An 11132-nucleotide genomic window follows, 5' to 3' on the forward strand; every position below is an offset into this window, starting at 1 on the left:
CTTCCCATGTATGAATGTTGGCACCATCCAGTTGATAGTACCACTCGAGTTGGGTTCCAGATAAGCTTCCTTGGAAAAAGTGGATCCATAGCATCTTATCAGTGGTATGAGGCTGAATCTTCCTTACATAAGACTTCAAGTGCAGTTTCGGACAAGAGACCCCATCGTATTTAGCAAAGGTGGGAGTCTTGAACTTCGAAGGGATAACAACTCCGGAGATGAGTCCTAGTTCCTCAAAATCTAACCCAGGTACCTTCTGAATTTCCATGGCTTTCATACATTCTTCCAGCAACTTGTACTTATCATCAGGATGTTCATCCTCATGGTAGTAGTCCTCTTCTTTGTCAGAGGGCTTGGAAGAATCGTGGTCACTTTTTGCATCAGTTTTGACACTAGCACCGTTGTCTTGTTCATTGTCGTCCTCTTTAGAAACCTTGACTTCTTCAGCCCTCTTGAGTGGACCTCGGAATCTTTTTCCCATGTTAAGGACACCCACAGATCTTTTAGGCCTTTTCTCTTTCTTGGTCAGGAGTGATTTCAGTTCATCTTGCCCCTTGGATAAGTTCAGGATCAGATCTTGAAACTGGGCATTCTGAGCTTGAAGGTCTTTGACTGATTGCTCGAGATTCATGATGCTGAAATAAACAGCGAGGAGGTGAGAAACCTGTGGTGGAAACCTGTGATGCGATGTTATGAATGCAGATGCAATATTTTCAAGGATCTTTAGGAAATTTAGTTGCAACATTGGAAAATGATTTGGTCACATCTTTGTTTGAAGAACTCTGATTCTTGGATGTTCTTCCACGGGAATCAAGCTCACCATATCCAGTGGGTCATAGCCTCTGATTCGGGGATACTTTTGAATTTGAAGGTACATGGCTAGAGGAAAATAAATCCTCTTGCCCCTTGATAGGTACTGAGTCTCTGAATTGAAAGGTATGTGGCTAGAGGAAAATAAATCCTTTTGCCCCTTAATTAGGAATTCAGTCCTTGATAAGAGCGCCTGAAGTTATGCGCCCTAAATCCCTAAGATCCTTGAAAGGGTTAGTCAATCATGCTATGTTATGAGGTCAATAGCAAACACAAACAAGTCACACAAGTGTCCTTAGGTTTAAAGGCTTGCGTGAAGTTCGTAGGTGAGTACCCTCCCCACTGACGTTTAGTTGGTTCAACCTGTCCTAGATAAAGATCGGGTTCTATGGTGTTCATATCCCTGATCTTTCTCGCGGGCATTATCTAAACATGGCACTCAATCGGCCAGCCAAAAACATCCCTAGAGTCCAATCTCAATGAGTGTAGCATCGAGTATCAACCAGCTTTAGTCAGGAATCCAAAGCCAACCATCTCGCTACTTCCTATAGGCCAAAGTCAAGTTCAACTAGGGTTCTAAGGGCAAATTAGTGCTTAATGACACCACACGGAAGCCAAATGTCTCCTCGATCACTTTCAAGGGCCATCAGGACAAACCAAAGTGTCACACTAACGGTGGCCACCAGATCAACCATATCGATACAAGTCGTACAGTCTCCTTGGTCTATTTCCACATACCTAAGGTATCTCGAGATTCGGGTTAGAATCTTTCACACAAGTAAATACCCCAAACAGCCCTTAAAAGTAAAGCACACAAAACAAACAAATATTAATGATCTAAGCTCTAAGGTAACCCCTCTTTTTATATTTTCCCCAGCAGAGTCGCCAGTTCTGTAACACGGTGGGAGAACTGACTTTATTATTTCGCAAACAATGTTGCGGTGAACAAGAGTCGCCACCGAATTTTATTTTGTCCAATTTAGGAAAGGTATAAAATTACAGGAAAGACCTTTTGAGAAAAAGAGTTCGGGGGGTAAGTTATACAAAGGGAAGGTTTAAAGCATCCTTTGTATCCATGGTTATCCATGGGCTCTTAATTGCTTAGCTCACTTTTGTTTTCAAAAACGTTTGAAGTGTAGTGTGTGAATAGTAAAAACTTTGAAGAAGAACTTTAGCTTGTAAATAAGCGTAGTCTTTTTGAATTTGATTTGAAAAAAGAGTGGGAAAAGAGTTTTAAATTTGAATTTGAAGAAGAGCAAGCAATTAAAAAAGCAATTACCCTTAAGTTATAAAAAATGTTCTTTTAGCTTTTCAAGGCTATCCATACCATAGGAGGGCAGGAAGTCTTTCAATTGGATGTTTAAGGGTCATCGAGAAAGGAATCGTTCGCCATAAGACTGTCCCTTGCCATAAAGAGGGCAGGTAGTCTAAGGGAAGGATATAAGAGTCATTAATCTTTTTAGGCATCATGCGAGGATACCTTAGCAATTTGGACAATCATCTTTTACTGAGGCAACTTCGAGGGACTAGATGATTTTTAATTCTTTAGGCAACCTTGCTTTAGGTATCCTCGGAATCGAGGGACTTGACTATTTAGTACACTTAGAGGCAACATGCAACAGATAAATAAGGCAACAAGGCAACGAGAGGGATTACCCTAAAGGTGTGTGTGTGGCACAATCATGTGGTTAACTTCGATGATATTTACTTATCTTGTAAGTTAGTGATCTATATTCAGTTAATAGTCTTGCACTCCCTAGGGTTACTAACCACGCAGTTTAAAATTGCAGAAATTAAAGGCAGAAAAAATAAAAGTTCCTACGCTATTACAATAAACACCTGCGGGGATGGGGGAATTAAAGCAGAAAATAAGAAATATAAATAATTAATTTAATTATCTTTATCTTGAGCCTTGATCTTCCTCGAACCTTCGATTGACTCTGAACATCTGAGAATTAAACAGAAAATAATAGGGGAACTAGTTACTAAGCCTAACTGCACTAAGTTAAAGTTATAAGAAAAATGAATTGATTAAATAAACCTAAATCTAATTAAATTAGCCTAATTATTAAATTAATTAACTAATCCTAAATTAAATTATTAAATTATTAACCTAAAACCTATTATTAATTTATTAAATCAATTACCTAAAATTAATTACCAAATTAAATAAATTGAAAAAATATTAAGTGAAACCCCTAAATCTAATTGGTTGATTTTAATTTATAAAATAGTAACAATAAAAATAAGTTAGTGAAAGAAAAAAAAGAAAATAAATGAACCTGGGGTTGGATTCTCTATGGCCAGGCTGTGAAGATCCATGGTGTGCACGCGCTTTTTGAGTCATTAGATTAGTCAATCTGTGCATCCAGTGGTGGTTGCGTGAGGGAGTCTGTGCATACTATTCATCGTCTTCCACATTGAAACTAGCACGTTTTGCTACGAAATCGCTTCGTATTGGCTGCGAGTTGGCTACGAAAGCCATGGGAGCTAAACCTGCGAATTAAAAATTGCACAAAACGTAACCCAACGAAAACGAGAACGACCCAGATTAGCAAAAAATCATCTTCTAGACAAGAATATGGCGTTATTTTATCCTGAAAGCAACTGTACACAGAGATACGCAGCTAGATGATCATGATGCCCTAATAATGGTGAAACGGGATTCCGGGTTCAAACCCCACATGTATTACGTCAAGATTGTTCTAAATAGACTCCTGAACACATCTAAGCACACAAAATTAGTTAACAATGCACGATTTTAGAAATTTGAATTTTAGAATGTTACCTAACGATGAAGCTTGAAAGAACGTGTTATGAGTGCTATAGAGGTTCTTCTTGTACCTGGGGAAGCTTCTGGAGATCTCAGGAAGAGATATAAATCCTTCAAATAGGTTGAAGAACGCTGCAAAATAGGATTTAATCGTGCCCCACTTCTTGAGATTTTTTGGAACTTTTGGGATATGCTTGAGAGGCTAGGGTTTCGTCATTTTTTTGTCCTCCAGCCTTTGAATACCTTTAGGTATATATAGGGATTCCATTAGGGTTACTATTTAGAAAAAGAATCAATCAATTAGTGACATAAAATTTGAAGAAAGATTTGGTATAAAATCTTTCTAATTTTGGACCCCATGCCAATTCATGCACATTTCCCATTAAATCTTGATCATTGGATTTGGATTTGGATTTATTGAATGAATGGCATATTTTGTATTATTTTATTTTGATTTCATTTGATTTAAATTGAATTTATATGAATAAATCCAAAATAAATATAATAAAATCATAAAATAATTATCAAATGATCCTTGGGCCTTAAATGATCTCACAATCACGTGGATACCCCAAAACTTATGGCCCATTACTTAAAAATACAAAATTCTTCATTTAAGGCTTCATGTAACTCTCAAAAATCGACCAACTTGTGCGAGCCATAACTCATCCGATATTTATCATATGGATATGATCTAGGACTTTTTGGAAAGCCCATGATGTCCTCTATAAGCCCTTTTGGAACATATTTTGCATTTGAGGATTTTATCTTGATGATATTGCTCCTGATAAAAAACAGCTTTTGCGATCTTCTTAGGAGGACCTGTAATGTATTGGTTCATATCTCCCAAATGGTGCATTTCTGGCCTTGACTTGTGAGAGACAAAATTGTAGACAATTCAATTTCCTTCAAATTGAGCTTTGGATGGGAAATTTCTGATGTTCCATGTGAAAGTTATGGCTGGTCAAAGTTGGGTTGACTTTCTCCTTAAAAACCCTAATTTAGAAACTTAGAGTGTGTTTGGATGGAGCATTTTAATGAGGGAAAGTAATGTTTTGAGGGAATTTAAAATGATTTGACCAAAATCCATTGTTTGGATACAAAAATGAAGAATTGTTAAAATGATGGAAATTTATGGAGTATTTCATCTAAGTTAAATTTAATCATTTTGAAATGACACCAAAAACCAAAGAATTTGAAATTCCTCTCATGTTCCATAAAATGTATTTGTTAGCATTATTTCTTCAAATTTTACAAATTGGTCCTCATATTTTCCAAAATTATAAAATTGACCCCAAAATTTTTTTAAAAATTGCAAATTGGTCCTTAATAATTTTTAAAATTTACAATTTGGTCCTTCAAATTTTTAAAAATTGCAATTTGGTCCCTACTTTTCAATTTTTTTATTTGGTCCAAAAAATGTATATTTTATAAAAAAATACTCAAAAAATCTAACAATGAATTACCTTAATACTTCATCCAAACAAAATAATTTAAAATGAATAGATTTCAATTGAATCATTTGAATTGCTTTGAATTTTAAATTCCCTTAAAATTTCTAATTACCTCATCCAAACACACTCTTAGGTTTTTGATGATTTTGGAGATTTTCTTGATGAATCATGATCAATCCTTGATCAAATGATGAATGATACTTCATAATGAGGATGTTGACCAAAAATCAGAAGTTTTGACTGTGGTTTGACCATAGTTGACTTTTGACCTAGCATGGGCGACTGTTGACTTTCTAAGCAATTGATCGAGCAATCTCGTGAATCGAGGCCTGGCACTTAGTATGAGTATGGATTAAATCATATGAGATGCTATGAAGTCCATTTGAAGTCTCAGAAATCCCACTTCCCTTGATTATATCCAAACCCTAATTTGGCTTTTATTGTTTAGGAGGAGAGTGAACATGCTTGCAATTGGATATCATGTGAGCCTGGAGAGACTGTTTGAGCCAAGCTATATTAAAATATAGTGGGCATATTTTGGGGTATGACACTTAGGATGACAAAAAAGAGCTGCTAAAGGAAAAATTTAGAAAGCGCTTTACAAAAGCACTGCTAAATGTCCCATTTAGAAAGCGCTACCCAAAGAAGCGCTGCCTTAGGCCATTAAGTTTTAAAAAACAAAACAATCCAAATCCCTAATTCATTCTTTCAATATTTTCTCTTATTCAATCCAAAATTGATTTCTCATACCCACACAACCCAGAGTTGACGCTTATCCCTTGTTAAACCCTGAGTTGACTTATCCTATAACCAACCCAGAGTTGGTGTCTATTGCATTTTAACCCAGAGTTGATGAATTCTTCCCCAGTGGAGTTGACATCCTTTTTACCCAGTGGATCCCATCTTTTTATCAGGCAAATTTTTCAGGTTATTTTGATATTTAATCTTCTTTTACCTTGAATGTTCGAAAGGTTGGCGCCAATCTCACCTTCAGGTTTAAGACGATTAAATAGGGGCAGCTGTTGCACCCTAAAATTTTCCCTCCTAATTTCACATTTATCTGGCTTATGTTCCTCACTTCATGTGCATTTTCATTAGGTCATCATATCATCATGCATTCATTAACAAAAAAAATGATCTGATGTTCACTAGATCGAGGTACATGCGTAATCAAGGGCTTCACTAGATTAGGGTTTCTTTACTGTGAAGGCTTGTTTTCAGCATGGGTTCTCATTGATCATAGATGGAAATGCGCTCCTTTATGTTTGTGGTTGCCATTTGAATTTCTAGAGTTTAGTCTTGGGCTATCTCTCAGCATTTAGGCGTAGTCATCAGACAAGGATAATTCATGTTGTTACTTGTGTCACAAGTCCGTCACTTTGGGATATTTGCAAGAATTGGATAAGAAATATGGTTTTGTTTCAAGTTTGAAGGATTTATCAAGGTGTTGACTTTTGGTCTAGTTGACTTTGACCGAAACCCTTCTTAATTCTTTTGGGACTTTCCTCTCAAGGTTCACTCATGGTTGGAAGTCACTAATTGAGAAGAATATTTAAAGATTCAAATTGTACAAAATGGAGGGAATTCTTTTCAAAGTTCAATCACATGTATTATGGAGTCAAGGTACCATTACATGTTCAATATATATTTATTACATTCTCAAGAAGGTCACATGCCATTACATACAAAGGAAAATCTACATGTTTACAATAATTGACTCTTGGTTAAACTGTTGACCAAAGACTTTGACTATGACCATATCTGATTGGCTCTACCATGGATCTAATTTATGAGACATCCCTCTTCATCTTCAAGCCATTTCCACTTCTTCTTCTTTCATAATCTTATCACCATGTCATGCCACTTATTTGTTTTAGATGTCATAGCTTCATGCTTCAAACCTACACAAAACCAGTGCACAAATTAGCCGTAAAAGCTATCATTAACCATATTGAACCAAACAGTTTTACTCCTAGAGTCTTCAATAGATTTAACAATCAATTCGTATCAAAACATCCCTGCATTCATCATGTTCACATTTAAGAACCAAATACATTCCATTACAAACACTATCAACATCCATACAAAATTCAAGCTTACCTACATATCAAATTCTATGACAGTTCACAAATAGCCACTCAATCATGAAAAAAACCTACTGCAGACTCTAAACAAGATCAATTAAGTAATTACCTTAGCCTACACCAATGCAATTGCAGCCCTGCTATACATACATCTATGACCCTTCTTCATAATTATGCAGTAGAAAACTACCAGCAACCAAACAGACTACCATTCAGCCCTTACCATGTCATTCATACAAAATTCAAATACAATCGTACAAAACCAATACACTAATGAGCCAGTCACAAATCATACCATGCGCTTATGCACCCAAAGAAATTCAAAACAAAATCGCGCAACAGATTTTCAAGAAGCCAAACTACGGTCCTCCCGTATTGTTTATAATCCTTTCATTTTCCTCCTTAGCAATTAAGCACTAGTTAATAACCCTTAGAATAGAACAAACATAAGGGGATCATGTGGAGTACCACAGACGTGAGGGGTGCTAATACCTTCCCCTTGCGTAACTGACTTCTTACTCGATATTTGATCGTAAGACCTTTTCTTATCTTTTCCTTCTTCTGGTTTTTCTCGATGTTTTCCCTTTCCTTTGTGGGATAAATAAAGTTCGATGGCGACTCTGTTGATTCCAATTTATTTTTTCGCGAACATGCGACACAGCCCAATTGCAACTTGTTCCAAAAAATGACCTAGACACTTTACTGATAGTTTGATACTGAGTTAGGAACACACACAAAACATGATGCCGTTGGTTTTATCTGTGTTACACTCTGCGCCGCTGCTTGAAGGTTAGGGCTTCGCCGCTTTGCGTTTTGTCTTCCAAGCTTCGTCCATCATAGATTGTATTTTGTGAATCTTCTCAGCTTCGATTCTTCTTTTTCCATAAGTGTTTTTCTAACTGTGTTTTTGACAGAATATAATCTTCTCAGTCTCAGTTTGTGTTTCGTTACTTTGCGTTTTGTGATGTCGTGTTTTTTGCCTTTTTAATCTTCTCAACTTGCGTTTTGTGATGCCGTGTTCTCAGCTTGCGTTTAGATTCTTCTGTTGATGTTTGAGTGCGTTAGTTTGAGTTGCTAGCCTTATATGAAATGAAATAGATGTTTTGATTCTTCTTTGAGTGCATTAGTTGCTTGCGTTTCGATTCTTCTTTGAGTGCATTAGTTGCTTGCGTTTCGATTCTTCTTTTTATGACAGAATAAAGATGTTTTGTTTTTAATACCAAACAAACACATGGGAAATTCAAAATCCTTTAAATTTCATAACTCCAAAATTTTCGCATATCATCAATACTGTGAAGAAAATTGTAATTTAAGTGAAGTTATATCATAGTTTTAAATACTTTTCTTTATTAATTTTTTTAAAGTGAATCCTATAAATTTCATAACTCCAGAATATAGATGTTTTGTTTTTCTTATATTTGGACACTGTCCATCAATATATGTCTCGTGAATTTTATCACACACCAATACAAGAGCATGTTTTGGGTGGCTTAAGGACCACCTCATCTTTTAAGTTCACATGGCTTTGTATATTTTATGTTATAGAAATTATGGGTTGACCTGAATCTGATGCTTCCTGTTGTAATTTGTTGATTTACATATAGAATTATAGTTTGTTTCTACTCTAATCGGAAATTAGTAGTGATAGTGAGGTTAAATTTGTGTGCTATATAGGGTAATTTGTAATGCATTTTGAATAATTTGTGATTCATTTTGAATAGTTTGAATTAAGTTAATGTGTTGTTTTAGATTTTAATTGTTAGATTCGATGGATTATTTAAAATCCTAGTTTTGAACCAATCGTTAGTTGGTTCAATGGTGATTGGCGCTGAACTTGGTAGGGAGAACAATAGTTCGATCCCCGCAACTGTGATCGGAAGGGGGCTGGAACCACTTGATGCCAAAACTGACTCCCGAACCAAACTAAACCGATGGCGATAAATCAAAAAAAAAAATCCTAATCTGCAACTCAGACAGGATTGGGCCTGTGTAGTAAAACTAGAGCCCATTAAAAATGAATTTTTGGGTCCGGCCTTAAAAAGTCAAGGCCCGCATGGACCAGCTCGTTTAGTGCTGGGTAGCCTATTTTAGCTTTAGATAAATACATATAAGACTTCAAGGACTATGGCCTCGGCCTATCCAACGCTTACATTTCATTATATCATCATCTCAGAATACAAAATCCATAACTAGAAGACCATTAAAATAATAAGAAGAAAAATTAAATTTATAGAATACAATAACAATAACTTTAACTCATGGAAATTTGTAAACATCTGTCAAACACATATACATGTCCCAGTTTTAAATCCAGTCGGATTTCCCAACCAAAAACACTCCGGTTTTAAAGGAAACGGGCACATAGATTTTGGACAATCAAAATCGCGGGTACAATCATCATCCACTGAAATGAAAAATAATAATAAATTAAAATTATTGAAATTTGATAAATTACTGCATAGAAGTAAATAAAAAACATTTAAATATATTAAAAAAAAAAAATAGCTTACTGCCATCGTTCATTGTAACAAGAATCAGACAAACAAGGATGAAAATAGCATGAACAAATTTGATAACTTCACCCATATTTTTCTCTTCTTTGTACAATTCATTCTCTTTTTGCATTCTCTTCTAGTACATATATGTCGTTGTAAAATACCTTCTAAAGTTAGGGTCATTATTATATGTCTCTTAACTTTATCAAAGTGTTGTGCTTGTTTCTTTAACATAATTCTTTAAGAGACCACTTAAAAAACTTAACAACTATTGTTATGTTACAACATTTCACTTATTTTAACATTTCCTTAAACGAGCATGAAAGGTTTATTTGGTTTTATGTGTGCCGTTGCAAAAATTATAGCTGTTGTAGATGTTAGATTAGTAATTTATTACAATTCCTTAAGCGAGTATGAAAGGCTTATGGTGTGTAATAATGTATATTTGGTTTGATGGAGAGGCAAGTAAAGAGAAGTTACTTCCAAAGCCAATCCGTTTGTAGATATTTCATAGTTATAAAATGACAATTTTATTCACAAAGTAAGATGCATATAATATTTATTTTATTAGGTGTGAAATTGTGTTTAATCAAAGACAATGATGAGTTGAAGTAATAGATGAACAATTAAACAAATAATAAAGAGAAAATGGGTGATGCACTGACAGTGTAAAATATTTTTACACTGTCAATCAATCACTACCATGTATTCAATTAAATCACTTTTTTATTTAAAAAATTATTTAATGACATGACTAATTGATAGTTTTCTATTGGATGACAGTGTAAAACTATTTTACATGCACTACCTTTTAACTCAATAATAAATAAAAGATACAAAAACTTATTAACACAAATTTGTGAAACTGTTACAAATTTCTAGAGAGCAATGACTTAGTGGAAAAAAATAGTTAATAATACACGAGAGTCTTATCTAAACTATCTTTAATTCAAAGCATTGTTTTAAAATCTAAATTCGCCATCGATCCTGTCAGACTAGCTACTGGATCACAAAGTCATTGGTCGGACTAGTGGATCACTTATTGGATCGAATGACTTCTAATTTAGTTTATGCAAATTAAAAAAAAAATCATAAAATAAAATTCTTGACATAAATTTCATAATTATAAAATATACAAAAGAAAGTTCTATGAATTTATTCACACAAATAATTTGAATAACAACCTTGAATAACATTCTAAATTTCAAACTTAACAATTTGTTGATGCTCATGAATTAACAAAATAAAATAGAACATAAAAAATATTATGCTTGATATAAATATTTAAAAATAAAAGATATAGTAGAGAATAAAAATATAAAATAAAAGAGTTCGTAAAAATAATGTGACTCTTACTTAAATATAATAATGAAATTTATATTGAAAATAATGTATAAATTTAATTTCATCATTCTTAGGTATCATAATTTTTTTCAAATAATAAAATTCATAATGAAAATAATGTGAAAATATAATTTTATTTTTCTTTGATAACATGATTTTTTTTTTTAAATTT

At 34.2% G+C, this 11132-nt stretch overlaps 1 long non-coding RNA gene across 2 annotated transcripts; it reads right to left on the reverse strand.

The window, feature by feature from the left end:
• Positions 1-6704: 6704 nt before the first annotated feature.
• On the reverse strand, positions 6705-9936 carry LOC131618554 (uncharacterized). Of its 2 annotated transcripts, XR_009288889.1 has the most exons (3): positions 9632-9916; positions 7231-9525; positions 6705-6938 (listed from the first exon to the last, which is right to left on the reverse strand). It is a non-coding gene; the product is annotated as an uncharacterized LOC131618554 (long non-coding RNA). The 2 variants fall into 2 exon arrangements; XR_009288890.1 differs by lacking the exon at positions 6705-6938 and having other exon boundaries at positions 9322-9525; positions 9632-9936.
• Between the last annotated feature and the right edge of the window lie 1196 nt (positions 9937-11132).

This window comes from Vicia villosa, linkage group LG7, assembly GCF_029867415.1.
Source record: "Vicia villosa cultivar HV-30 ecotype Madison, WI linkage group LG7, Vvil1.0, whole genome shotgun sequence".
Lineage (NCBI taxonomy): Eukaryota > Viridiplantae > Streptophyta > Magnoliopsida > Fabales > Fabaceae > Vicia > Vicia villosa.